The sequence below is a fragment of the Pleurodeles waltl genome, chromosome 6 (genome assembly GCF_031143425.1).
Source record: "Pleurodeles waltl isolate 20211129_DDA chromosome 6, aPleWal1.hap1.20221129, whole genome shotgun sequence".
NCBI classification, from domain to species: domain Eukaryota; kingdom Metazoa; phylum Chordata; class Amphibia; order Caudata; family Salamandridae; genus Pleurodeles; species Pleurodeles waltl.
In genome coordinates, this window is record NC_090445.1 from 693,818,596 (window position 1) to 693,844,276 (window position 25,681).

The window sequence follows — 25,681 nt, forward strand, 5'->3', positions numbered from 1 at the left end:
ATGTGGCATGTTAATGTTAAAGATTCCACATGTGAAAGAAATACACTTTTTTGAATTGTGATTTGACTTCATCTTATTTTATGTGATGCTTGTTGAATTATTTATACAGCAAACATTTTCAGGGTTTGGCTGGTGCAATGTCTCAAAGAGCCAAGCCAGACATTTGGCTCAGCTCTGAGTTGGTTCATCCTTTTAATTTGTTGGCTTGCTCATCTCGACTATTTTCAGGGCAGGTGAAAAACCTCTGATTTGAACTGAGCAGCAACACGTGGGTTCTCTTTTTGGCTAAGTCCCCAGTGACATTTCATTCTCCAGGCAGATCTGTCCACTTTACAATTCTGGAGGTGTCAGCTGTGAGTCTCACTCATGAACCCCGTGCTCTTTTTGTAATCAAAACACCAGCAGCCAACCAGGCGTGATTAATTTTGCATGCACCTAGTTCTCCCCAGGATAAACCATCAAAGTATTGATCTTTTCTCTGATTTCAAGATGCAGGTTCTCATTATTGCATCGAGGCTTAGGTTGAGGGTCATCTTATAACAAGCCAGCACTTAGGCAAGGCTCTCAGGTGAGGTGCGGACATTTTGTCAGCAGGCAGATAGGTCAGTACTTCTCCAAACTATTCTCAACTTAAAAAGACCCTTGATTCTGACTCCAAAATGGTTACTGCCAGCTAGCTGACATAAGGCACTAAGGACGTTTTAATGGCTGCAGGTATGAGGGGCACCGAGCTAATCGTAGCTTCGCTAGTCAATCTATACATATAATAATGTAACCCCTCTTTGACAACTCAAAGCTCAATAAACCAAAACATAATTTACAGCTCAAGCAGCGAGGCACAGTTATGATCCCAAGATTACACGTCAGGCCTAATCTAGCAGCCACGCTTCAAGTCAGGCATCAAGCAACTCCTAGATGGGCAACTCGGCTGGGTTTTCTTTCAGGCAACGAACTAAGGAGGCTGCGCGAGGGAGGGCATTGTGGCACGGGGGCGGGGGTGTCATATGAGGCGGGCCCGCCTTGCTCCCTGACCCCTGGTATTTGTAGGCAGCGGGGCTCCTTTGTTCACCGGTCCCTCGCTGCACACGTAATTAGAGGCCTCCGCCGCAGCCTCAAGAAAAACTGTTTCCCCGTGTAATGCGCGCCAGGGATAATAGTATTTTCATCAAAGGTAGCAATTACATTGATTAGGCCAGGCGGTGAGGGGATGGAGGGGCGATGAATGGCGGGCTCCCTTGTCGCCGCGTGCCGTAGGCCCGAGCTCTCCGCTTCGAGCGACGGAGGAGAATGGCTGAGAAATAAAGCCCTCCTTAACCTTCAGCGATGAATAGGAGTGGGCACCCCAGGGTGTCACCCCCTCCTCATCACCGGGGAGGGGTGCCGCTCGGAGCCTGCGAGGGGGTACTGGAGGGTTTCTATTCTAAAACCCTCGCCCCTCCTTGCGCTCCCTCCCTCCCAGGCTTGTTCTTTTCGCACGGATATTAATCGCTTTGTGTTCTCCCAATCAAAGTGAAATCAAGCCTCTGCCCGGGAGTCACCAAGCCGAGCTGCAGCCTTAATTACCTCTTTAAAGCATAATGGAAGCTAAATGGGATAGTAAATGGTTTTTAAAGAACAGGTGTACATTTAGGTCAGAGGTTTTAAAGTGGAAAGCGGAAGACTATCCATAAGCCGCCCATCTGAGGAGCCTGCTGGCAGCCCTCCACCACCCTCCTAAAGATCCTGCTCATATACAGAACAGCAAGGGTGTGCGAGGCGTTATGTGGGTGTTTTGAGGGTCTTGCTGTGCCTTTATGCTTGTCAGCTTTGCGGGATATTGGCCAATTTACAAAACATTTAAAGAGACCACAGGGGTAGTGATTTGGTTAACGTCTAAGTACAGTTTTATATCAGCTAATTTTTTTTGTTAGAGGTCTTTAATATTTGTGCAACCTGTTGGTCACAGGTTCGGAGCCTGCTACTGGCTGTTTAGCCTTCTATCCACTCAAGTTCGGTCAAGTAAGCACCATAGGGTAGGGTTGGTAATTAACACCTCCTAATTCAGCATTTGGCTACCGTAGTGGAGTTCCCCTACGACAAAAAAAGCAACTCACATCTGATATTTCATGTCTTATTTTCTGTTTCCAACAAAATGCCCTAATTTGAGAGTCCAACAGGCCTGGTATGCAGGGTCTTCGTGTTCCATTGTGAGTTCCTGCCTTCATTGATCAATTACATTCTAATTGTACCCTTGCTTGTCACTAGGACAGTATATGAATCAAAGGGTGCTTCGAGCCACCTTCAACAGGAGCTGGTGAGGTATACCACAGGCATTGGGCACTCCACTCTTTACCTTAGTGGTTCCCAACCTTTTCACTTCTGTGGACCCCCATTTTAGCATTACTGGAACTCGGGGACACCCACTGGATCATTTTTGGAATCTGGGGACCCCCCCACTAAGTCATTACTGAAAGCTGGGGACCTAATCTATTAATATTATTTAATTTTCTAAGCAGTCGCGGACCCCCTGAAGAGGCTTCGCGGACCCCCAGGGGTCCCCAGACCACAGGTTGGGAGCCACTGCTCTACCTCAACAGGATGCTCCCAATAGTGCTCCAAAAGCTGTGTGCACCTCACCGCGGTGCTGGAGCTTCACAGTGGCGATCCACGCCGGCAGATGATGCTTGCTGTGCCAAAAGATGAACTTGCACCAGCTTGCGTTGATTCTCCGTGTAAGCAACGAGGTTCCGGTGCAAACAGGCCGGTTCGCAGTCACGAAGAACACAAAAGCTTGAATTAAAGAGCTCTAAAGCCAAACCAAGGGCCCAGGACCTGAGGGGCGCATCCTGAGGGTCAGAAACCTATTGAAGACGAGTCCAGGAGCTGTGGGGAGCCCGTTATGTACCTGAGGCTCAGACTAGGAGGCCAGCAGACGAGCCCTTTGAGTCACTCTGGAGGCCTGGATGCAATCTGGAGGTGCAGGTCCAGTTCTTCTTCCCGGGTAAGAGAGCAGTAGGTCATCACAGCAAGGCAGTAGCTCCTTCATAGTAGCAGTCCAGCAGAGTGACAGTCCTTTTTAGCATCACAGCAATCTTTCTTTCTGGCAAAGTATCCACAGGTCCATAAGTGTAGTGAAATGGTGTTGTTTGAGGTCCAGTATTTATACTTTGGTCCCCTGGGTCTGGAAGGTTGGAGAAGGTTCTAGTGTAATAAATCCCCTTCTTCCTCTCCCTGGCTCCAAGCTGACTGGAGTGACAATACAGGGTCGATAAGCCCTTTTTGTGTGGACCGGACACAGCCTAGGGAAACAGCATTTACAACGCAGCCAGAACCACGCATCCATTACAGCGTATGCATCTTTACCAGGCACATTTTTACCATGAATATGCCTATACAATAAAAATGTAGGTATTTTGCTGGTAAGTGTACTTTATATATCTAAACAAGGGAGGCTCCTCCGCCATGGCGGAGGAGCGTTGGCCCCCCGCCAGCAGGAGCTGCAAACCTTTAAAAATAAAACGATAATAAAAGATGTTTATTATCGTTTTATTTTTAAATGGGTGGGGCCATGGGGGTGATTAGCAGTGAGTGGAGTGCACAGATCACTCCCCTCAGTGCGCATGTATGTTTGGCTGTCTGTCTCAAGCCAGCCAGACACACCTCTGCATAAGGGCTCTCTCCAACCAGGCACTGTGTTACCGGGTTGGAGAGAGCAAGCCCAGGCTCCCAGTCTGCACTGGAGCACCCAGCCTTTCATGCACAATTGTGTGACTGGTACAGGTATATCTCAGGGCAGTGGCTGGGATTCTATTCACCAGTAGGTGGTGGAAGTGTCTACTCCCCTCTGGGATCTCCAACACACCTGTGGGGTCCACTTTCCAGTTAAATGCTATGAGGACCTCCTCATCTGAGGAGTCATCGCCAATGGCTCACACGGGTTACCCCTGGGGGTTTGCTTTTGGGACAAGAGGTGTCCTTGGAGCAGTGCCCTGTCTGTCTACAGTTGTGGCACCATGCTTTAGTGGCATCCCAGTTTTTACCCTGGTTCCCACTTTTGTTTTGTACGGTGTCTCAGGGCCCACCCACCTGGACTGGTTTTTGGGGGCCTACAGAGGATTCTTTTTCTTTCTTTCTTGGAGTGTCACCAACTTTCTCCTGGGGAGGTTTTGTAACCCCTTTCTTTTGGTCACCCCAGGTGGAAGTCTTGGTCACCCTAATCTTGACCCAATGATCTGCCTTCTTTCCCAATTCTTAGGGAGAAATTGAACCTAGGTCTACCAGATATTGATGCAACTTGTCATTGAAGCAGTTACTTAAAATAAGTTATTTCATAAACAAATTATAAAGCCCATCATAGTCATGCACTCCACTGCCAGTTATCCAACCATCTAGTGTTTTCAGTAGTCTACAAAACCAACCCAGGACTGGCTCAAGGTTTTGTGAGCCCCCTGAACCTAATTCTATACTCCTTAGTGGTGAATCCAAAGCCCTCAATCAGGGTAGCCTTCATGTGGTCATAGGATTCAGCATCTGCACCAGTGAGTGTGAGGAGCCTATCCCTATGCTTACCAGTGAACAGTTTCCAAAGGAGAGCTCCACAGTGAGACTTTTTCAATCTTCTGGTTCCACAAGCCCTTTCGAAGGCTGTGAGCCACTCGGTGATGTCATCAGCTTCCACCTACTTGGGGACAATTCCTTTGGGACTTGAGGAGTGTCAGAGTGCTCTCTGTCCCTAGTTACTAAGTCGCTGTCACCATTAATGGGTGCTAGTCCCATTTCTGATCTCTCCCATTCTATAGCCAAGAGCTATCCCTCCAAAGCTAATCTCCTGGCCATCCTTGCTAAAAGGAGTTCCTCTTCATTGAAGCTGCCCTCAATGTTCCCAGAGGAATAGGACTTCCCTGTGGGAGACCCGAATCCTCTGACTAATGTCCTTGGAGTCAGGGAAATTTGGACCCTGTCCTCCCTAGTTAGGTTAGGAGGGTGAGTTCATCCTCCTGACTCTAAAATTCTTCTGAATCTTGATAGGGTTGCAACCAGTTTTGATTTTTCTGAGGGTGTATAGATTTTCTAGCTTTCTCATCCTAAGATGGAGGTAAGGGGTGAGGTTGAGTTCCACCACCATGTCCACTGAGCTGCTCATTTTATTACTAAAGTTGAGGATTACTTTTAGGAACTAAAAATTACTTCTAGCTACTTACCGCTAACTATGGCAACTTTTACATCTGAAAAAGAAATGCTAAAGGGGACTTAACCAAGAACCTAACAGGACTTTTAAAAATTTAGAAAAATTGTCAATTAAAAAAACAATTGAATCTAAAGGAAGTTTGGGAACTTAGTCGTGTGATCAGATAATGGCTGAGTAGTCCAGCAAATGCAAAGTCGTAGGCCCCAGCACTGATCCACCAATGTCGGAAGCAGGCTCTGTACATACTATACCAAAATGAGGTATAGTGTGCACCGAGTCCAGGGGTTCTCCAGAGGCTTAACAGAGGCCAGAGTAGATAATACTAATGCTCTCTTTTGTGGTAGTGTGGTTGAGCAGTTAGGCTCATCAGAGGGTAGTGCAAAGCATTTGTTGTACACACACACAGCCAAGAAACGAGGCACACACTCAATAGCTAACTCCAGGCCAATTGTTTTTATATAGCAAAAATAAATGTTGTTACTTTATTACTAGAACCAGAAGAACTTTGTTGCTGGTAAGTGCAGTTGTCAATAGGTACCAAGCATATGTATCAAATGTACTTTGTTTGTTTTTTGCAGTATACAAGTAAGTACCACTTTTCTATTTCAAAAGTTGACACAGTGCAATTTTTCATAGGAGTCAATAGAGTCCTGGGGAGAAAAGAATTAGCACAGATGACATGTAAGTATATGGCATACAATTACAGTCTTTGGGAGTTAGGATGTCCACAGGTCAAAGTTTACGCTGACCCCAAAAGTGCACCACCAGCAACACAGGGCCGGAGAGGTGCAGAGGTCAAAGTTGGCGCTGGGTTTACAGTTGAATGCTATGACGACTGGGGGTGCTTGGTAGAAAGCAGATTGCAAGTAAGTACCCGTGGTTCCAGGACACATGCCTAGGAGTTTAGGGAGGGCCACATGCTCACACCAAACATACACCCTCAACGGCACAGGGGTTGCCGGGTGTAGGGTGCAAATACAGAGCTGTGTGCCCAGTGCTTTTCTATGGGGGGACCTGGGGGTCACAAAAGATGCTGCAAGCTGGATCCAGGGGGCCGGTTTTGGGAAACCAAAGGCTAGACATGCAGAAGAGGCGACCGCTGGACGTTGTGGGACCATCGGTTGGATTCCCCAAGGCCAGGGGGACTCAGGTGCAGGGGTCTCCTTGGGTGACGGGAATCCTAGTTGGATCTGGTTGCGGTCAGGGGGGTCCTCCGAATTCAGGCTGTAGATATCGTTGTGTGGGCCAGGAGAGGTCAAATGAGACCAGACTTGAGGTCAGAACTGCCCGGAGGCCTTCTGAGGCCACCTAGACTCAGGTCATGGGTGTTGGGTGCAGAGTGTGCAGGGCTTGCAGATCCAGGGCCATTCTGGAGTACTTTTGGAGATTTCTTCTGGACAGGGCTGCTGTCCTTGGGAGTTCTTGGTCTGCTGCTGGGCAGGCAGTCCTCTAGGGGTTTGTAGTTGTTGCTGGTCCTGCAGGATGCGTTGACGTTTTGGAGCAGTAGTCTTTGAAGCTGCAAGCAGGCCAGTAGGGCTGGAGCCAAGTCAGTTTTCGTCTGGAGTCTTCTCTACTGGGGTTGGCTTAGCAGTACTTCTTCTTTCTTCTTCTTCTTGAAGTCACCCAGAATCTGGTGAGTAAGGTTCAGGGGAGCCCCTAAATACTAGATTTAGGAGTGTTACAGGGGTCAGAGGGCAGTAGCCAATGGATACTGTCCCTGAGGGTAGCTTCCCCTCTTCTAGTGCCCACTCCCTTTGGGGCGGGGGCACACTCCTAACCATACTGGCCCCAATCCTCCAAAGCAAGATGGAGGCTTGTGCAAGGAGGGCGTCACTTCAGCTCTGGACACCTTAGGGCTGGTCCCAGCTGAAGTGGTCACTCCTCCTTGTTTTTCCTAATTTTACCACTGGACTTGCTGCCAGAAGAGGAGCTTGGTCCGGGGGTGGGCATCTCCACTAGCTGAAGTGCCCTGGGGCACTGTGACAGGAGACCAGAGCCTTTAAAAGCTCACCCCCAAGTGTTACGGTTACTACAGGGGGGAAGGTGTAAAGCACCTCCAAACAGGGCAAGCTTTGTTTCTGGCCTCAGAGAGCACAAAGGTTCTCACCCCATGAGGTCAGAAACTTGTCTGTTAGTGGCAGGCTGGAACGGACTGGTCAGTCCTGCACTAGAGGGTTGGGTAAAATACAGTGGGCATCTCTAAGATGCCCTCTGGGTGCATTGTACAATAAATCCAACACTGGCATCAGTGTGGGTTCATTCTGCTGAGAAGTTTGATAACAAACTTCCCAGCCTTCAGTGAAGCCATCATAGAGCTGTGGAGTTCATAATGACAAACTCCTAGCCCATGTACTTAATATGGCCACACTGTGCTTATAATGTCTAAGAATGGACTTAGACACTGTAAGGGCATATTGCTCATGCAGCTATTCCCTCATCTGTGGTATAGTGTACCCTGCCTTAGGGCTGTAAGGCCTGCTAAAGGGGTGACTTACCTATGCCACAGGCACTGGTTTGTGTGCATGGCACCCTTGAAGGGGTGCCATGTCGACTTTAACTTTTTCTCCCCACCAGCACACACAATCTACAGTGGCAGTGTGAATGTGCTTGATGAGGGGTCACTTAGAGTGGCACAATACATGCTGCCGCCCTTAGGGACCCTCCCTGGTCCCAGAGCCCTTGGTACCACTTGTATCTTTTACAAGGGTCTTAGCTGTGTGCCAGGGGTGTGCCAATTGTGGAAACAATAGTACAGTTTAGGGAAAGAACACTGGTGCTGGGGCCTGGTTAGCATGGCCCCAGCACACACTCATGCAAGTTAGCATCAATATCAGGCAAAAAGTGTAAGGGGGTACTGCAAACAAGGGGCCAGGTTCCTACAGCGTGAGTTATCGTTACTTGAAATAATTTCTATTTTTTTGTGCAAGTAAATCAAGAACCTTACAATAAAAGTGAATTCCTATGTTTTTTACAATTATTTTTCCTAACTATAAGGTCCCTGTAACCTTTGTTTTTTTCAGTGAATTTCTATGGTTTTTTAACGTAAAGTAATTTTAATTATTTGACGTTAATTAAACAACCGCCGCACATGGCCTTCGGTCATGTGTGGCAGGGCTTGGCTGCACCCTGCACCCAATTCCCTATATTCACCCAACCCCATGCAAAGCACGGCCTTTGGCTGTGCTCAGCGGGGGATGGCTGCAGAGTCTGACCTGTGGCCATCCCCTTTTAATTACACCAACCCTGCGCCATGATTGAGAGAGACAGAGTGATTTAGCAAAAGAGATTGACAGAGAAGAATTGAGAGAGAGAGGAAATGTTTTTTAGGCTTTGATGAATGACATACTTAGATTGAGATATTTTAGGACAAATTGAAAAGAAAAAAGTGTGCTTTGTAATGTCTGCATTGTCAAGGCATGCATGGTAGTGGCAAGTGTGGCTCTGTCAAACAAACCACAGCCTATTCAGGTGTAAATGAGGCTGTGTCCATCTCCTCCCTCCCATCCTGCCCAGGATGACCCGCTTAGTCACACCTAAGCTCCCAGTGTGTGTGGCGGTCGAGGAGGAATACATAAAGCCCAACTGCCAACTACACCCAGTCATGTGACCAGAGACAGGCTGCAAGCGCCAATTGGCTAAGGCAAAAAAATGGCAACTTTCTATACATGGCCTTTTCAGAATTGCAATTTAAAATCTGACTTCACCAAAAGTTAGGAGTTTAAATTGTGATTCAGGGACACCAAACATCGCTTCCCATTTGGAAGCTACACTTAAAATATGTAATACGGCAATTCCACTGCTGTCCAATTGGAGAGGTAGACCTTACAGTAGTGAAAAGAGAATTTAAGAGTTTCTCACTACCTGGACATGTAAAACTAAAAAAAATAATGTCCTACTCTTTGAATACATTTCACACAGGCTCTGCAATGGAAGGCCTGAGACATGCTTAAAGGGCTACTTAAGCGGGTAGCACAATTGGTGCTACAAGTTCACAAGTAACATTTAATTTGCAGGCCCTGGGCACATGTAGTGTACTTTACTAAGGATTTATAAGCAAATTAAATATGCCACTTGGGGGGGATAAGCCAATATTTCCAAGTTTTAGGCAGTGAGCGCATGCACTGGTTAGCAGTGGTAAAGTACTCAAAGTCATAAGGCCAACAAAAAAATAGGTCCAGCAAAATGAAGGAGGAGAGGCCAAAGGTTTGGGGGAAGGCCACCCTAACGCTCACAGGTCTAATAATTTCCTTTTACACTTTTCATGAACAGTGTAAAAAATGGGGCCTGCAATGCTGGCAGTACTTTTTTCAGTCCCTTGTCAGCAGGGTGCATGCCTTTGCATACCCCTACACCAAATAGGGCGGTCATATGGAAATAAGATATATGACAGACACATATCTCAGTTCAAACATTTGTAAATGATGGTGATACGGGGAGTATGTGCCTATTACACCTCCAAGCCTGCCCTAGCAAACTTTATTTAGCTCTGAGTAGTTGCAGGTGTTGTGGACAATGCATGCATCTCTACTGCATTTTGCGCATGAGCAAATTCTGTTTGTGCAACATATGACTTATTTCTGATGTGCACATGTAGAGGTGACAAAAAAACCTTTTTGTAATCCAGGTCCTAGTTGTTGGAATTAACAGAGTATTGGGAAAGCAAGTAGGTCTGGCTTTAGAAAGCTGCTATGATTGATCCTATTTTTATTGCTGGAGTATGCCACACTTAGTGTACAAACCATGCTGCCTAAACATGTCACCCAAGTGTTTGCCATAAACATTTGAAATAAAACAGTGACCCTACCAGGCCCACCACCCCATGGCCCATTCTAGTTACATACTCCCGCAGTGTGGGACATATTTGCTAGGGCTGCTTTTGGATTTTAGTCAGGTTTGGTTGAAGTTTAGAGTGAATGGTAGTTGTGGATGTTAGTTTCGTTAGTACAAGAGGGGTGGAAAATTAGATGAAGGCCATATCTTAATTCATGATTTTGTGCTCTTTTTACAATTTGTGCTGCAACTATTATTAACAACCTTCAAACTTAATTTCCCATCAACTTTACCGTTTAGAGGAATTTCGGTGTTCCTTTAACGACATGGCATACATTATGGTTCAGCAACTGGCTGAACCATAATGAAAAGGCCCAAGCATGCTGTTGACTGTGGCAAACAGTCTGTCTGGCTAGTTGTCAGCTATGCTGGGCCTTTTTTTGGACTTACCATTTTTTTGCTGTTGCAGGCCCTTTTCGGTAAACCTTTTTGGAGGATGAAGGTGACCTTGGACAGATGGCAGCGGTCCTTGTACCATTTTCATTTGCAAACAGGGTACTTGGCCAGTTTTCACCAGGTGTCTATCAAATTATGCCCACACACCGATCATGGTCTGAGAGGGTCTATTGACAAAAAGGAAAATATAATAGCAGCTGTTAGTGGATCAAGCTTTTAGACAGAAGGCAAGATGCATTTGTAAACCACAAAGTACACAAGTTTTGAGTAGTAAACAAAGTCCTTTTCTTACAGTAAGCACTAACAAGTGCCTTGCCTGAGGCCGTGGCACCGAGAGAGAATGGCTTTCAAATAATAGCCAAAATATGAACAGTTTTGAATGAGCAAATTCTTCTTGGTTTTTCATTTCTTGAAAGCCAAGATGTATAGGCGGCCCCACATAAGAGACTGATAATTCTTGTGGGCAATGTTAGCCTGACCAAGAAACATGGCTGACGCATGTTTTAGTTGCACTAATGCAAGTAAAAGCAAGTTTTTGTGTTTTCACAATCTCTATCGGTTGTGCTATTTTATTTGCCCAACTTTAACACACTTCAATATTTCTTAATCTATTCATTTCATATTCCATATAATTTTCACCATGTTCTAATGCACCATTGTCAAATTTCCATTAATCAAAAACATCATCATCATACGGGGTAGTCAACTGGTACGATGGGGAAGTACCTCCTCAGGTGTGATTTGAAGTTAAGTATCTGGCAATTATGAATTCAGTAAAAGAGCAATAAAAATGATCACGTCAACTTCAAGTATCTTTGTTCTCCATCCTCCAAAAATGTTTTTTTTACCTTGACCAAAGGTTTCTCCATTCAAAAACACATTTCATCATCAATTGTATGTAGGTGTCTCATGCTATTGATAATTTTTAGCTACCTGTTAGTGTATATCAACAGAACTGTTCTGAATGAGGATGCAGCATTCAGAATAGGCAGTGGCAACGGCTCGTCAGTTGGCAGCCAGGGCGAAATTAAGCAATTTTGCAAAATAACAGCACTTAGAGCCACTAATATGAGTGGCCATCTGCTCTACAGCTGTGACAGTTGAGTTTGCAACCTGTGGCAATACTTTGGGTATTTGACATAACTCATAGATTGACAGTCCCGTTACATAATTTTGGATTAAGGTAGCAAAGAATCGGGCAGTCTTTGAAATGTGTCTTGGTTGTCTATTGAACAAAGTGGGTTGGCACATAGAAACATATTTGATGGGTCACTACATAGGCTGGGTAAGAAGTTTCAGATCAGTTGCTGTGGAACCTCACATAGACACAATCTCCCCATAAGTAGAATGTTGCAGCCTGATCAGCAGTTCCACCAGGGGTGAGCAGTACTTTGGAAAGGTAGATGGTTCGTGGGAGTTCAGATTGAGAAAAGATGGGGAACGGAATTGCTACAGTGTGCTTAGGGATGAACACATTGCACTTACTGTCCCACAGGACAATTCTGCTACTTACAACTTCACAAACTAGTCTTTGGGAAGCAGGGGCTAAATGAGTAGCAGAGGGCAGAATTAATTAGCTAGTCATTGCCTGATTTGCAAGAAGAAGACAGGGAATGGTGTTCTCACATTGTGAGATGAAATACCCATGCACATGTAGATAATCACATTGCCCCTTCCCATTAACAGGAATTAGGATCATGGGCATGCCTCAACCTGAGTCAATGGGCGCACAGTCAGTATGGAGAAAAGTTCAGATTCAGGTTGTACTGCTCCAAGACTTGCAGGAAAGTGTTATCTTTATAGATTGATCATTTACTTCGAAGCTGGGCAGTAGGCTTAGTGTGGCTGATTTCTTCCAGCCCCCTCCCAGTACAGCCAGCTAAAGAGGTTTGCTGCAAACAGCAAAGATTTGGTAACGGGGAGGCTTCCCACTAGCATACCCAAAGGCTATCAGGAGAGGCTGCATGCAGATGAGGTCTGTGGTTTGGCAGCAGTGATTCGGTTTGCAGGTCTGGCGTAGCTCTTAGTTCTGCAAACCATTTTTAGTGTGATGCGTGAACCAAGCCAGGCAATCCCCACACTTCATAGTGGTGTTGCTATGAACAGATTATAGTATGATACAGGTTTGCCTTTGAGAGGAGTTGATGAGACTAGTGGGCAGTGCAGCTTGAACTGGATGATAGAACCTCTTGTGATACCAAATCGGTTGTTCTTTATTATTCTAAAGACACATTACTGTTCAAGTGCAAATCAGGTAAAGCTGGAGACACTGAAAAGCTAGTAGGAAGAGCTAGTAGGAAGATTCATGAGCCTGTCCACTAAAATCTATTGACTAGGGTTGGATCAAAGTGACCAGAGTGCTGCTTGAGACCAGCTTCTCTGCATGTCTTCGACACCTTGTTTTTAAGGGTCCTATTGCACCTCTTGACTTTTCCCAGGGGTTCAGGCACAATGGAAGTGTTGTCTAATCCCTAGGGCTATGCATAGTAGACACAAAGTGAGTACATTTGCCATTCCCAATCCAAAGTGGGATGCCAGAGTTCCAGAGAAAATACTTAGCTGTAGTAAATGCATCAGTTTAAGTACGAGGATGAGCTTAAATCCACAAGGAGAACATACATACGTATACTAGCAAATACACAAGAGTAGCACAGAGCAACTGGATAAAACCAATTAGTAGGTGAACATATGGACCCATTAAGGAGGATGGGGTGCTGGGACAGTTCTCACATCTTTACCAACACTGTAGGCTTCACATGTAGCATACTTGTGGCAGCAGTGCTGAGCAATGGAGGAAAAGTGAGATGCAAACCAATGAGTGCTAGCAGCATGTATCATTCCATTTCAACTAACATAAGCAGCACCGTGAAACATTTTGGCTAGGTTTAGATGTAAACAGGTAGCCACTTTGGATCACCATGATCTTGCTCCAGCACTCCCAGAGCAAAATCAGCATAATGGACGTACAGCTTAAAGGGTATGGCACAACCAAGTAAGCCCAGAGTGGATACAGAAGACAGAACAGGTTTCAAAGATACAAAAGTTGTTCAGCACCCTTTGACCTGGCCAGAGCTCAAGGTGTGAGTTATTCAATTGAGTTATTCGATAAAACATTCCATTGGTTCGAGAATACAAGCTGTGTGAACTTTGCCCTATTTACAGGGTCACCATATATTTTCACCTTTTTTTTGATAATCTTGTTTATGTTTGTCTTAAAACCCTGTTCACTTTAAACCTGCTAACCAGTGGTAAAGTGCTTGTGCTCTCCATATAAACATGGTGAAATTGGCATACACCTAATCGGAACTATCAATTTACTTATAAATCCTTAGTATTTGTTACTATATGTACCTAGGACCTGTAAGTTAAATGCTACAAGTGGTCCGCAGAATTAATTGTGCCACCCTTTAAAGTATTACTGAAAAACATGCCTGGGGCCTGCTATTGCAGCTTGTAGTACTGTTTAAAGCTGCCATTCCTACCTGGCAAAATAAACCTTTAAAATTCTTCACTCTAGTTTCTCTTATTGGATTTTTATTTTAGTGTCATTTTCTTTATTGAATCACACTCTGGTTTTCTATTTAGTTTAGTAATTTTTATTATTTTACCTTTCAACTTTTTTACAGTTTTTAGTACTGCATAAATACTTTACACAATGCCTCTAAGTTAAGCCTTATTGCTTTGTGCCAAGCTGTCAGAGTGTTAAGTACAGGTTTATTTAGTGATTTTGTGATCCACCCCTGCAAGGGTTGTGATTATAATTTGAAGTGGGTGGTACACCTTCAATAAATAACACAATTTCTTACACTAGCTTATCCCAAAATCCAGTGCTTGCAGTATCTAGCTGCCCTCAAAGAGTGTGTACTTGAAAGATGGTGACAGGTCAGGTCAGCGTACAGTCATGTATGTGAATGGCAGATAAGTGTCATTCTGAATCTGAGATACTGTACCTAAAATATTGAACCCAGGAAACAGAACTACAACTTGCCTTTGGAAATATTATCACTTCACGTACCCAGTTCAGTGAATCAACTCTGTGTTGCTTCTATGAGTCAGAAGCAAACAACAGATTATCATCTTACTGAACCAAAGTAAACTCTCCCAGACAGTTCAGAAAGTCCAAATCTTACCTACGTGCTTGTGAAAAGATAGAAGGTGACTCTATTTACCCCTTTGGCAACCTTTGCCATGTTAGTTGGGCCTTGGAAAATGTGAAGGTGAAAAGAAACTCGCTGTTGGGGTGTACAGGAATAGAGAAAAAGACAGAACATAAATTGACAGTAGTAAACCATATTACATTTGGAAGTATCAATTTTAGAATCGTAGCCTGTTTCAGCATAACAGAAAGATGTGGCGACACCATTAATGGCTTTCGGGACTTATACAGATCATTAGGTATCCTTACTAAGCTTCTTTGTAGGCAAACAAAGTGTTACAGATGCAAATAAAATGTACAACAACCTTATGCATTATCAGAGCACTGATGACCAGGTGGAATTCTCCTTGTGCCTCGGAACGTAATGGGATTGAGCTATACCAGGAAGCTTTTTCATTGGATTCAACCGAGTCTTAACTGGATCAGCAGTTACATCATAACCTACATCACTTTCATGTTGTTACCACAACAAGAAAGGGACTTGGTCCATTATATCAGACATGGGGCCTGATTTAGATCCTGGCGGAGGGGATTGCTTTGTCACAAACATGATGGATATCTCGTACACTGTATTACGATCCCATTATACACTATGGGGATCGTAAACAGCGGTCAGGATATCCATCACGTTTCTGACAGATTATTCCCTGTGCCAGGATCTAACTCAGGCTCATAATTTGGGGTTGGGCATTCACAGCATAATGGTTTTCTGAGGAATCATTTCTATACAGTTCGGCCATGACAGCATTTTGATTTTTATTAGGTACATTCAAATAGATGCCATTCCCCACAAAACACAGTCCATTTTAATTTACAGAAAACGTCCCTCCTCAGTAAGTTTGTTGGAGAGGTGGTACTAAAAGAAGGGCATGTTTGTCAGTAATGAGACATAAGGAAATAGATACAGGAGCAGTAACTTAGTGAGGTGCACAAGTTAGAAATGCCAGCCATATGAATTGTTTCCCCAAGAGGAGAAGAATAGGAAATCGAGTGTTTTTTGATAGCCAACAGACAAGCACCAGCATCAATCAGACATGAGGTGGGCTTTCTGTTAATGTTAATGTTCCCTTTGTCATCTAAGGGAATAAGAAGAGCATGTATAGAGCAGTCATCTCCAATAGGGCCGCCATGACATGCTGGATATGTAGGTCTAGTGATGAGGGAAATCAGAATGTTCTGGGTGATCATGTGAACCTTCATTAGGTTTAGTTAATCACACTCCCTGTGGCCTATCTGGCCACAATTTAAACATGAGGAATTTACCAGGTGGAGCAAACTCTCCCTTGGCTTCTTACCACTCTTCTACCTCCAAGAACACCCTCCCTCCAGGACCACCCTGTCGCCACTTTTGTCCCCGTCCCTTCTCTCTAACCATCTATTGAACATGTTGCCTTTACAATGGCATGCATTTATATTCAGTGTTTTCTTTCTTATGCTCTTAAACAGCTACAAGGTGATTTGATAATTGGTTTCTTTGGCAGAATGTTTTGTTTTGCCAAACAAGTCATCTTGTTCTCAATTGCTCCCATCATTTGCATAATAACCCCAAAATGGAAGCAGCTCTTACGGCTTTCTGGGATGTTTAGGCAACATTTAAAATACCAGAATAGTGATAAAAACCATTTTGTGAGCAATTTGGAAATCACCAAGTGGCTTCCTCATTGTTTACAATGATTCTTTGTTGAGTCAATTTTTCATAAGACACATTTCAAGAACTGTATTCAATAAAGCATCTGTTGCCACAAGTAAAACCACATCAATTGCAGATAGTTGTCCTGCTTAACTGGCTTTCGTTAGGAGCCTGTCTGTGATGATTCCTTCACCTTTGAAGAACAAGTGACACCGATGAAGTTAGTTTCACATTCTTTTATTGCCACAGAGCTGCCACACAAGCAATGACGTGCAGCCATCAACAGCTGTTCCTCCAACTGTCTTAGAATACTCGGCGAGTGTTCTAAGTCTTACATATAAAGATCCTTAATGCATGACCTCACACTGTTGCAGAGCCTAGTATGTGCCATAAAGACTACATTTACTGGTCACCATGGAACAAAAATCCTACAATTAAACCTTAAAATAACAAAAAATAAATACCTACTACAAACCCAAACCAAAATATACAAATGACTAAACTAAAGACTATATCACCATCACATACAAAATATGCAAGTTGAAACACTTCTAACAGAATTTGCATCAAAATAAATAAACTGATCACAAACACCAGGCTAATTCTCAATCTATAAGGAACACGTCTAACTCAACTGCGCCTGCGATACTCAGGAATTGTGTTCTCTGGACCCCTTGGTTTGCACACACCACCACTGCTTCCAACCCCCTAATTTTCACTGTATCATGGTCACCAGACACCTCCAAACTGTCCAAAATGAAACCACATCTGGACTTGACCACTCTCATCTCATTCCACCAATTGGCCCCATTGACTCTAACTGCATTAAGATACACTTTGTCCACAACAAACGGTCCAATGAATTTCTCAACACCATTCTTCACATATCCACGTTTCTTAATGCACACCCTGTCACTGATGCAAAACTTCACATCGCTCAAATAATTTCTATTGTCAAAATCCTTTTTCTGTTTCTTTTTAGCTTCAGCCACATTAATCTTTACTCTTACATCACATTCTTTCAACTCCACAACAAACTTCAATCACCTACTCATCCATCTGCAGCATACCTTGGTGGCAGGTTTCCTACTCCTCAACAGTTAAAATAGAGAAATTTGGGTAGAAGATTGTGGACCGGTCCAGTAAAACCAACATAGACTGTACCGCATTGATCACCACACATTTGTTGGTGATGGCCCACTGAATACAATTCACTAACACCCGGTTCATGTGCTCCACTTGACCATATACTTTGGGGATGGCATAGGGATGCTTTTAATTGTTTAACATCACCAGATTTCAGTAACCTTTCCACCTCCTCATTGACAAATTGAACCCAGTAATCTGAAATAAGATATTGGAGGTATCCTTCATGAAAGAACATTTCTTTAAGGAACTCAATTACTGTTTTGGCATTAGGTCCTGCTACAAACTTTACTTCTGGACATTTGCAATACAAATGCATTACCACTTATGCAAAACAAAATTGAATTAGTAACCCATTGAAAGGATCCACCAGGTCCATACCTACTTTTCCCCAAGCTCTAGATGGTCACTCAATAGAGGTTGACCCCACACATTTCTTACAGACGAGGAGACAACAATACGGGAGGGACTAGATCCCATACCAGTATTCAATCTTACATCTTTTCAATTGGATACAGATACCGAAACAATTTTGAAAAAAGGTTTATCCTTTGTCCCCAGTGTTTCTATTAATTATTTTGGACTCTTTACTGATTTGCATGCCTTCTATAGACGGATTAGACTCAGGAGATTTTTTGAGAATAGGAGTAATATCGCAGAGAATAATCTGTCTGGGTTGAAACCCATTTCCACTTTTACTCCCAGTCTTGACATGGTGGGGTCTGAAATAAGAATATTTGAGACTTTGGTTCTTGAGAAAGTCAAAAAACTGTGTAAATTTACTCCAAAGCCTAACCCGAACCTTACGAAAAATGAACAACAAGCTTTGTTGAAACTACAGCAAAATAAGAACATTGTTATCAAACCTTGTGATAAAGGGGGAGGGATTGTGTTGCTTGAAATAGATCAATATAAGCAGAAGGTTATTCTTATGCTAGGAGTATCAGAACACTATAGCAAAGTCAACAACAGTTGGCAAAGTGAGCTAAAAAAGGTAATTCATGAAGTGAGTCTAAAAGCATACAATGAAGGACTGATTTGCGACAAGGAATATGCATTTTTAAATCCCACAACCACCAGAGTTCCCATTCTGTATGGTCTACCAAAAATACATAAGAATGAGATAGACCCTCCTTTTCGGCCTATAGTTTCCACTGTAGGGTCCATCACTGAACCACTGTCCAAATTTATGGAAAATTTTTTGAAAGCAAGAGTGGTACAACTCCCTGCATATATTAAAGATACGGGCCATAATATCTCAAAATTGGAAGGGGTCATTTTTAATCCAGATTTGGAATTCTTGGTGACTATGGACATTGAGGCCCTGTATACGAATATCCCTCAATATGAAGCTTTGCAGGCAGTGCGTCAACTATTTCTTAAGGAGGGGATGACTGATCATCTGCTCTTTGTTCTTGACTGTTTAAAGCTCGTTCTGGAAGGGAACTTTTTTTAATTTGATGGGAAAGTGTACCAGCAGAAGAAGGGAGTAAGTATGGGGGCAGCATGTGCGCCGAGTGTTGCGAATATCTATGTAGGCCTATTTGAACAGACCTACATTTATAATGAAATGGCCCCTTTCTATGGGAATATCAGATTATGGTCTAGATATATAGACGATGTGTTCTTCATCTGGTCAGGATATGAAGAACAACTGAATGAATTGTGTGAATGGATTAATCTATGTGATTCTAATCTTAAATTTTCCATTCACAAAGTAAGGATCAAATTGAGTTCCTTGATATTTGGATAAAAAAACATAACTCTCACCTAGAAGTTTCATTATACACCAGATCTACAGCAAAGAACACCATTCTACATTTTGATAGTTATCATCCAAGATGCCAGAAACAGGGTGTTCCGTTCAGTCAATTTCTCCGGATCCGCAGAAATTGTACAGAACTTAGCGAATACAACATATGCGGATGTTCTCCAGAAAAAATTGTTGCTGAGGGGTTATCCCAAGAGATTGATCAGGGAATCATATAAACGTGCAAAATATTTCAATAGAGAGAGTATGTTTCAACAACGTACAAAGGAAGTGAAAGCACAACTTGCTTGTGTTATTCAACATTCCAACATGAATGACAGAATCAGGAAAATTATCAACAGTAATTGGCAAATCCTGAATAGTGATCAAACTATAACTCCTCTAGATAGACCTATTTTGGCATTTAAGAAAAACCAGAACATCCGCAATAAATTGGTTAAGGCAGCCTTACCGAGAGACAGTGAATTCAGTCAAAAGTCCATAACTGGACTAGCTCCGGTTAGGGGAAACCACAAGTGTGGAACTTGTAAAGCATGTCCTAGAGCTGTGGTGGGTGACCTACTAGTGTGGAACCAAAGGAAGTATAAGTTGAATGATATGACTAATTGTAAAACATCAAATTGTATTTATTTAATTACCTGTCCCTGCCCGGCTGGGTATGTGGGAGAGACTGGACGTGAAATGAGAGTTAGAATTTCGGAACATCTATCCAATATCCGCAACAAAAGGGAGGGAGCTCCCTTGGTACAACACTGGTTGAAGGAAAAACACTGTCTTGATGAATTGTCTTGGACGATTCTGGAAAAAATTAAGGACATACCAGGGAAAGAAAGGGAGAACATTAGAAAAAAGCGGGAGGTTTTTTGGATTTTTATCTTGGATACACATGGTAATGGGCTTAATGAATGTATGCCTTGGGAAAATGCTTTAGTCTGAATCTCTTTAGGTAGTTAGTATTCTTTTTGATCTAAAAAGTTTTCCACTAGTTCTGTGAGAATAGGATCATTCTGTCTATGATCAATAGTGTTCTGTACTATTTTCAAGTTCTCCCCTCTGGTTTTTGAAGAGCTGATTGATTCTCAATGGCAACTATAATATATCTGATAGTTCGTGTGGTAATTTTCAAATTGTAAGTGAGTAGACCGAATAGAAGTGGTGGTGGCCCAATGGTTATCAATGCGAGGTAAGTATGTGACCTGTGAGTCAAAGAGTTTTTATTTATTATTTATTTTTTATTTTTTATTGTCTATTTTTTATTTTTTTATTTTATTCATTTTCATATTAGTTTTGTTTTGATGTCCCCGAGGAAGTCCATTACTATAAAAATGAATCATTAGTATTGGTGCTATTGGTGTACGTATTTGGAGTGCATCCTTGCTCTGGTACTATGAGAACTAAGGGATATCTGTACCCAAAGACGTATAATTTTTGTGTTGATGTCCCAGAGGAATTCCACCACCGTATAAATGAATCATTAGTATTGGGGCTACTGGTGTACGTATTGGAGTGCATTCCTGCTCTGGTACTATCAGAACCTAGTGATATGTGTACACAAAGCCATTACAAGATGGCCAACACTGTTTTCTGTGTGAATCGGCAATCTAACACTCATGCGAGGAGTCTCACGTTTTTTTGCAGTGAGAACAGGGTTTTGGGTGCCTGACTTTATAATGGAGTCAGCACTATCGGACAATATGTTCTTCGGACGCTAGAGATCAGCACCGTTTATAAGAAGTAGCGAGAGTTCAGGTATGTTTTCTAATATGAATACTAGCCCGTATATAGGTGTAGCGCTATCTTTTTAGTCTTCTGTAAAAATCTGTAGAGTGATTTAGATCGCTATATATGCGAAGCATCTTATACCAATAGTGAGAACACGAGGTTCTGTTATGGTTGGATTCTGGGTGAGCGGATTTTTTTATTGAAGTAAACGTGGAAAGATAGACTACATCGTTAAAGATTAGGAGGGATTAGCTATGGTTGACAAAGTTCTCTACTTTGTGTCTTTTTTGCTTAATGCAGCTAGAGGAGGTGTGTGGATCATTTTGATGAACCCCCAGAGAAGTTTCCTACCCTAAACGACCATTCGGGTAGGTCGAGGAATCTGCTCTTGGTCTTGTGGTTGAGACTTGAGGTCTTTCACCCTCTGTAGTGAATTAGTGGGTTTTTGGTAAACCAAGTGAGGTAATTTTGTTGATATGGCTATGGCCCTCATTCTGACCTTGGCGGGCGGCGGAGGCCGCCCGCCAAAGTCCCGCCGTCAGGTTACCGTTCCGCGGTCGAAAGACCGCGGCGGTAATTCTGACTTTCCCGCTGGGCTGGCGGGCGGTCGCCTTCAGGCCGCCCGCCAGCCCAGCGGGAAAGAGGCTTCCACGATGAAGCCGGCTCGGAATCGAGCCGGCGGAGTGGAAGCTGTGCGACGGGTGCAGTTGCACCCGTCGCGTATTTCACTGTCTGCGCAGCAGACAGTGAAATACATTTAGGGGCCCTCTTACGGGGGCCCCTGCAATGCCCATGCCAGTGGCATGGGCACTGCAGGGGCCCCCAGGGGCCCCGCGACCCCCCCTACCGCCATCCGGATCCCGGCGGTCGGACCGCCGGGATCTGGATGGCGGTAGGGGGGGTCGGAATCCCCTCGGCGGCGCAGCAAGCTGCGCCGCCTTGGAGGATTCAATGGGGCGGCGGTACACTGGCGGGAGCCCACCAGTGTTGCCGGTCCGACCGCGGCTTTACCGCAGCGGTCGGAATCCCCATTGGAGCACCGCCGGCCTGTCGGCGGTGCTCCCGCGGTCCTCCGCCCTGGCGGTCTTTGACCGCCAGGGTCAGAATGACCGCCTATGTGTCTTTACAAGGTTTCACTTGCGAATGGAAGTAGGAATTACAAAACTGAACCCTGTTTGTATTATAATCGAGGAAACTCTGCAACAACATCGCCGGGTATTTATTTAATTTTTATCTATTTATTTAGTAATCTAAGAATGTGGTTATTGGTGATTCTATACACAAGGGAGACGGTGTTGTGTGGAATTTCTTGCATATTTCATTTCTATGGGAGATTTCTTCACTTTTTAATCTTTATTAGATTATTTTTTATATCTTTTTGTATCCTTTCTGGTTTTGGTATTTGGTATTTCGTGTTTTCACGATATTCATTTATTGGTTGGTTATTCTGTTGTTAACAATCACTGTTGGTTAGTTGAATCTCAATAATTTGGATCAAAATGTATTGTGTTCTATTTTTTGTCTATCCGGTTTTATGGTAATGGGAAAGAAGAGAACCCACTTAATCTGCGATATTATGCAGTAATGATGGGAAAGGAATGGTCCTGAAGAAGGTGTTTTTTTTTATTTGGTGGTTACCGCCGAAACGCGCGTAGGCTCTGTTCCTACTACTGCTTGTTGTTTATATGAACTTTGAATTAATGAAGTCGAGATACAATGTTTTTTCTTTTTCCAAGCAAGATGGAGACACAATCAGGAATTGAATAATAATATGATACTTATGTGAATATCATTTCATTTCCAGAGAAAGGAAGTGCATATTTCCTGTTTGTATTCTATTACATAAAAAAAGTTGTTTTGTATATGGTGGTATATGTTTATGTTTTGTTATGGTTGGATTAGTTCTATTGTCTTGTCTGATGTGTCAGTTCATCTTTGTCTATTTATCTGTATATAGGTGTAAATATGTATAATAATATTTTTTGTTTTCCCAGCTTTACATTTATATAATTGTATATTTGCATATTGAGATGTGCTTTTGTTTGACATACATTTGTAATAAATATTTTTTGTCTTTAAATTTTGTTACAGTTTAATCGTTTTTTCCCATGTTGGTTAAAAGTGAACATTTTTTGTAGCTCATTTGCTTTTGCTTGTATACTCAATAGAGGTAGCCTTTTATTCGAACTAGCAGAATGAATACATTCTCTTACAAAACAATCAACTTTCTTGCCCATTGAAGGCCACCATAGTTTATCTCAATCATCATTTGGTGAAGGAGGCTCCTAGAAACCCCTCATGAGCTCTCCTTATGGAGTTGAAGAGCAACCCAAATAGAGGCACCAATTTTGCTCACCTTAAGAGAAGACCATCATCCACCACAACTCATTAGAGACATTCCAAAACGATTGACATGCACTGGGAAGTGATTTCTCTGGGTGCCAACTCCTGGACATTACATCTTTCATAACTAGGGCTGGGTGGAAAAATTCACTCCACTCGCAGAGTTGGCGGAATTAGGGAATTCCTCGCTATGCGTGTAACGCTGAGTTCCTGCTAAATTCCAACATCTAGCGTGTGGTGGGATTATTTTTCTTTTGGTGAGCACCACATGGACTATCTCTAGTATCTTATGCAGATGATGCTCAGTTGGTTTACTCCTTCTCTGCTAAGAATACCCAAGAACAGGCTACCTTATCTTCCTGTCTCTCAGATATCGCCAGATGGATGATAGAGAGCAAGCTTAAGCTCAACGATGGGAAAAAAAAAGTTATGATCGTCAGGAATCCTTCCTTATTTAAGTCCCTATCCTTAGCAGATCCTAAGGCTCTACCGCCACCTAAAGATTCCATAAAAAGCTTGGGATTTTGGCTAGACCCGCACCCTACAATAGAATGCCATTCTAAGAAACTGGCAGCTACCTGTTTCGGTTTTCTAGGAACCCTTAGGAAAATCTTTAAATTACTTCCATTTTCAGCCAAAAGACTTCTTACTCAGGCTCTGATACTTTCATGTCTCGATTATGGGAACGTACTGCTCCTGAGCTCTCTTTCGCATGTTCTAAAGAGACTTCAGACGGTGCAGAACGCTGCTGCTTGCCTACTAACAGACACACCAGACATTCATCTGCCACTCCAGCCTTGGCTTCCCTCCATTGGCTTCCAATTGAACAACACATTATTTTTAAAGCTATGTGTTTTATTCACCGAGCCTTTCGAAACAAGGTTCCAGTCTCCCTCAGACAAATGATCACTCCCTATACCCCCCGGAGAATACTCAGATCTTCTTCAGCTTTTTTAGTTAACTCCTTTCGTGTTAAGAAAGTTAGATGGGGGTAGATCCTTCACCTGTAGAGCAGCTAAGATCCAGAACTCCCTCCCCTTGGAACTTCGTCATGACATGTCAGAATCTTCTTTTCATAAGAACTTTAAAACTGTATTGTTCCCTGTTTAGGTCTGTTCCTCTTACCTAGTGATCTTCCTCATTGCTGGGAGGCCTTCGGGTAGCCATGTGCTCTACAAATCCTCGAAACTAAACTAAACTAATCAATACTTTTCGACTGCTTGCGAGCGTGTGTAAGATATTGCGGCTGCTAGCACCACTTTGGGTGCGACAATGCCTTCCGGCACCTTTTTTGTGACGCTGGCAAGTGCGAGCAGCTGCGCCTCAAGCATATTCTCTACTCGGGAAGGAGCCAAGTCTACTCAAAAAGACATTTTCAAGTGGCTGTTTTATTCCAAGTTGTTTTTCAGCATGAGAAGCCTTTTTTATGTTACTTTTTTTTCCACAGGAAGGAGGTGGTCCAGAGACTCCAACTTCCTGTTCCTGTCCAGCAGGCTCCTCCCATCTCCTGGTCACGTTTCACTTGTAGTTCGAGTTGGAAGGAACACTCTCTTTGTCTTCTGCATATATACAATTGTATTTAAGGACTTTGCTTTTGTGATATCACAAGTAAGTTAAAATACTATTATATAAGGGTGTTATTTATTTGATCGAGGGTATGCACCAGTATTTCTTTGTACTTTTATTCAATTCAGTGATTGTGGTGGGTGGCCTGGAGTTTCAGTAGGGGGCCTAATTTTTTACATTTAAGTTTTCATCTTTTGTAAGGGAAATATGTTGCACAGCTCAGTACATTTACTCCACGTTTGTTACATTTGCAATATTCATTTGTTTTACTATGTGGCTTAGTCTGCCAATGGGCCATCCAGCTAATAGGCTCAGTACTAGTCATCAATGCATGAAATAAGTGTTCCTGTGGTATATGTTGTTTTAATTAAAACATAATTTAGGGCAGAAATAGCACTGGATTAAATCAAAATTATGGGTTATTTTTTGTATTTCACTTTTTTCCTGTAAAAAAGTATTTCAGTGGGGTAATATTTGCAGCCTTCAAAGGATGTGCTTTGTAAATGTTTTGTAGCTCAGTTAATTTTCGTTTTTGGTATTTGCTGAATCAATGGTAGTGTTTAATTCAGTATTACAATGCCTCATTTGTCTGGCCAGTATGTGTGTGAGTGTGGTTGCCATAGGCCACCATTTGTCTTTGTGCACCATGCCATGTGGCCAGGGGCCATTTTGTGTAATCAGTGTCCATAGGCTTGAATGTGTTCTTTGTTTTCCATGCCTCCTTGCTTGTTTGTTGACCATGTAGCTAGTGGCTATTTTGTGTATCCAGCCAGTGTATTTTTGCCAAGGACCTGCATGTCTTCTTTGTTCTCCATGCCTCCTTGTGTGCTGATGTTTGTTGACCATCTGACTGGTGGCCATTTTCTGTAGCCAGCCTGTGTACTTTTGCCATAGCCCTGCATGTGTTCTTTGTTGTGGCCATGCCTCATTGCTTGCTGTTGTTGGTTTTAACAT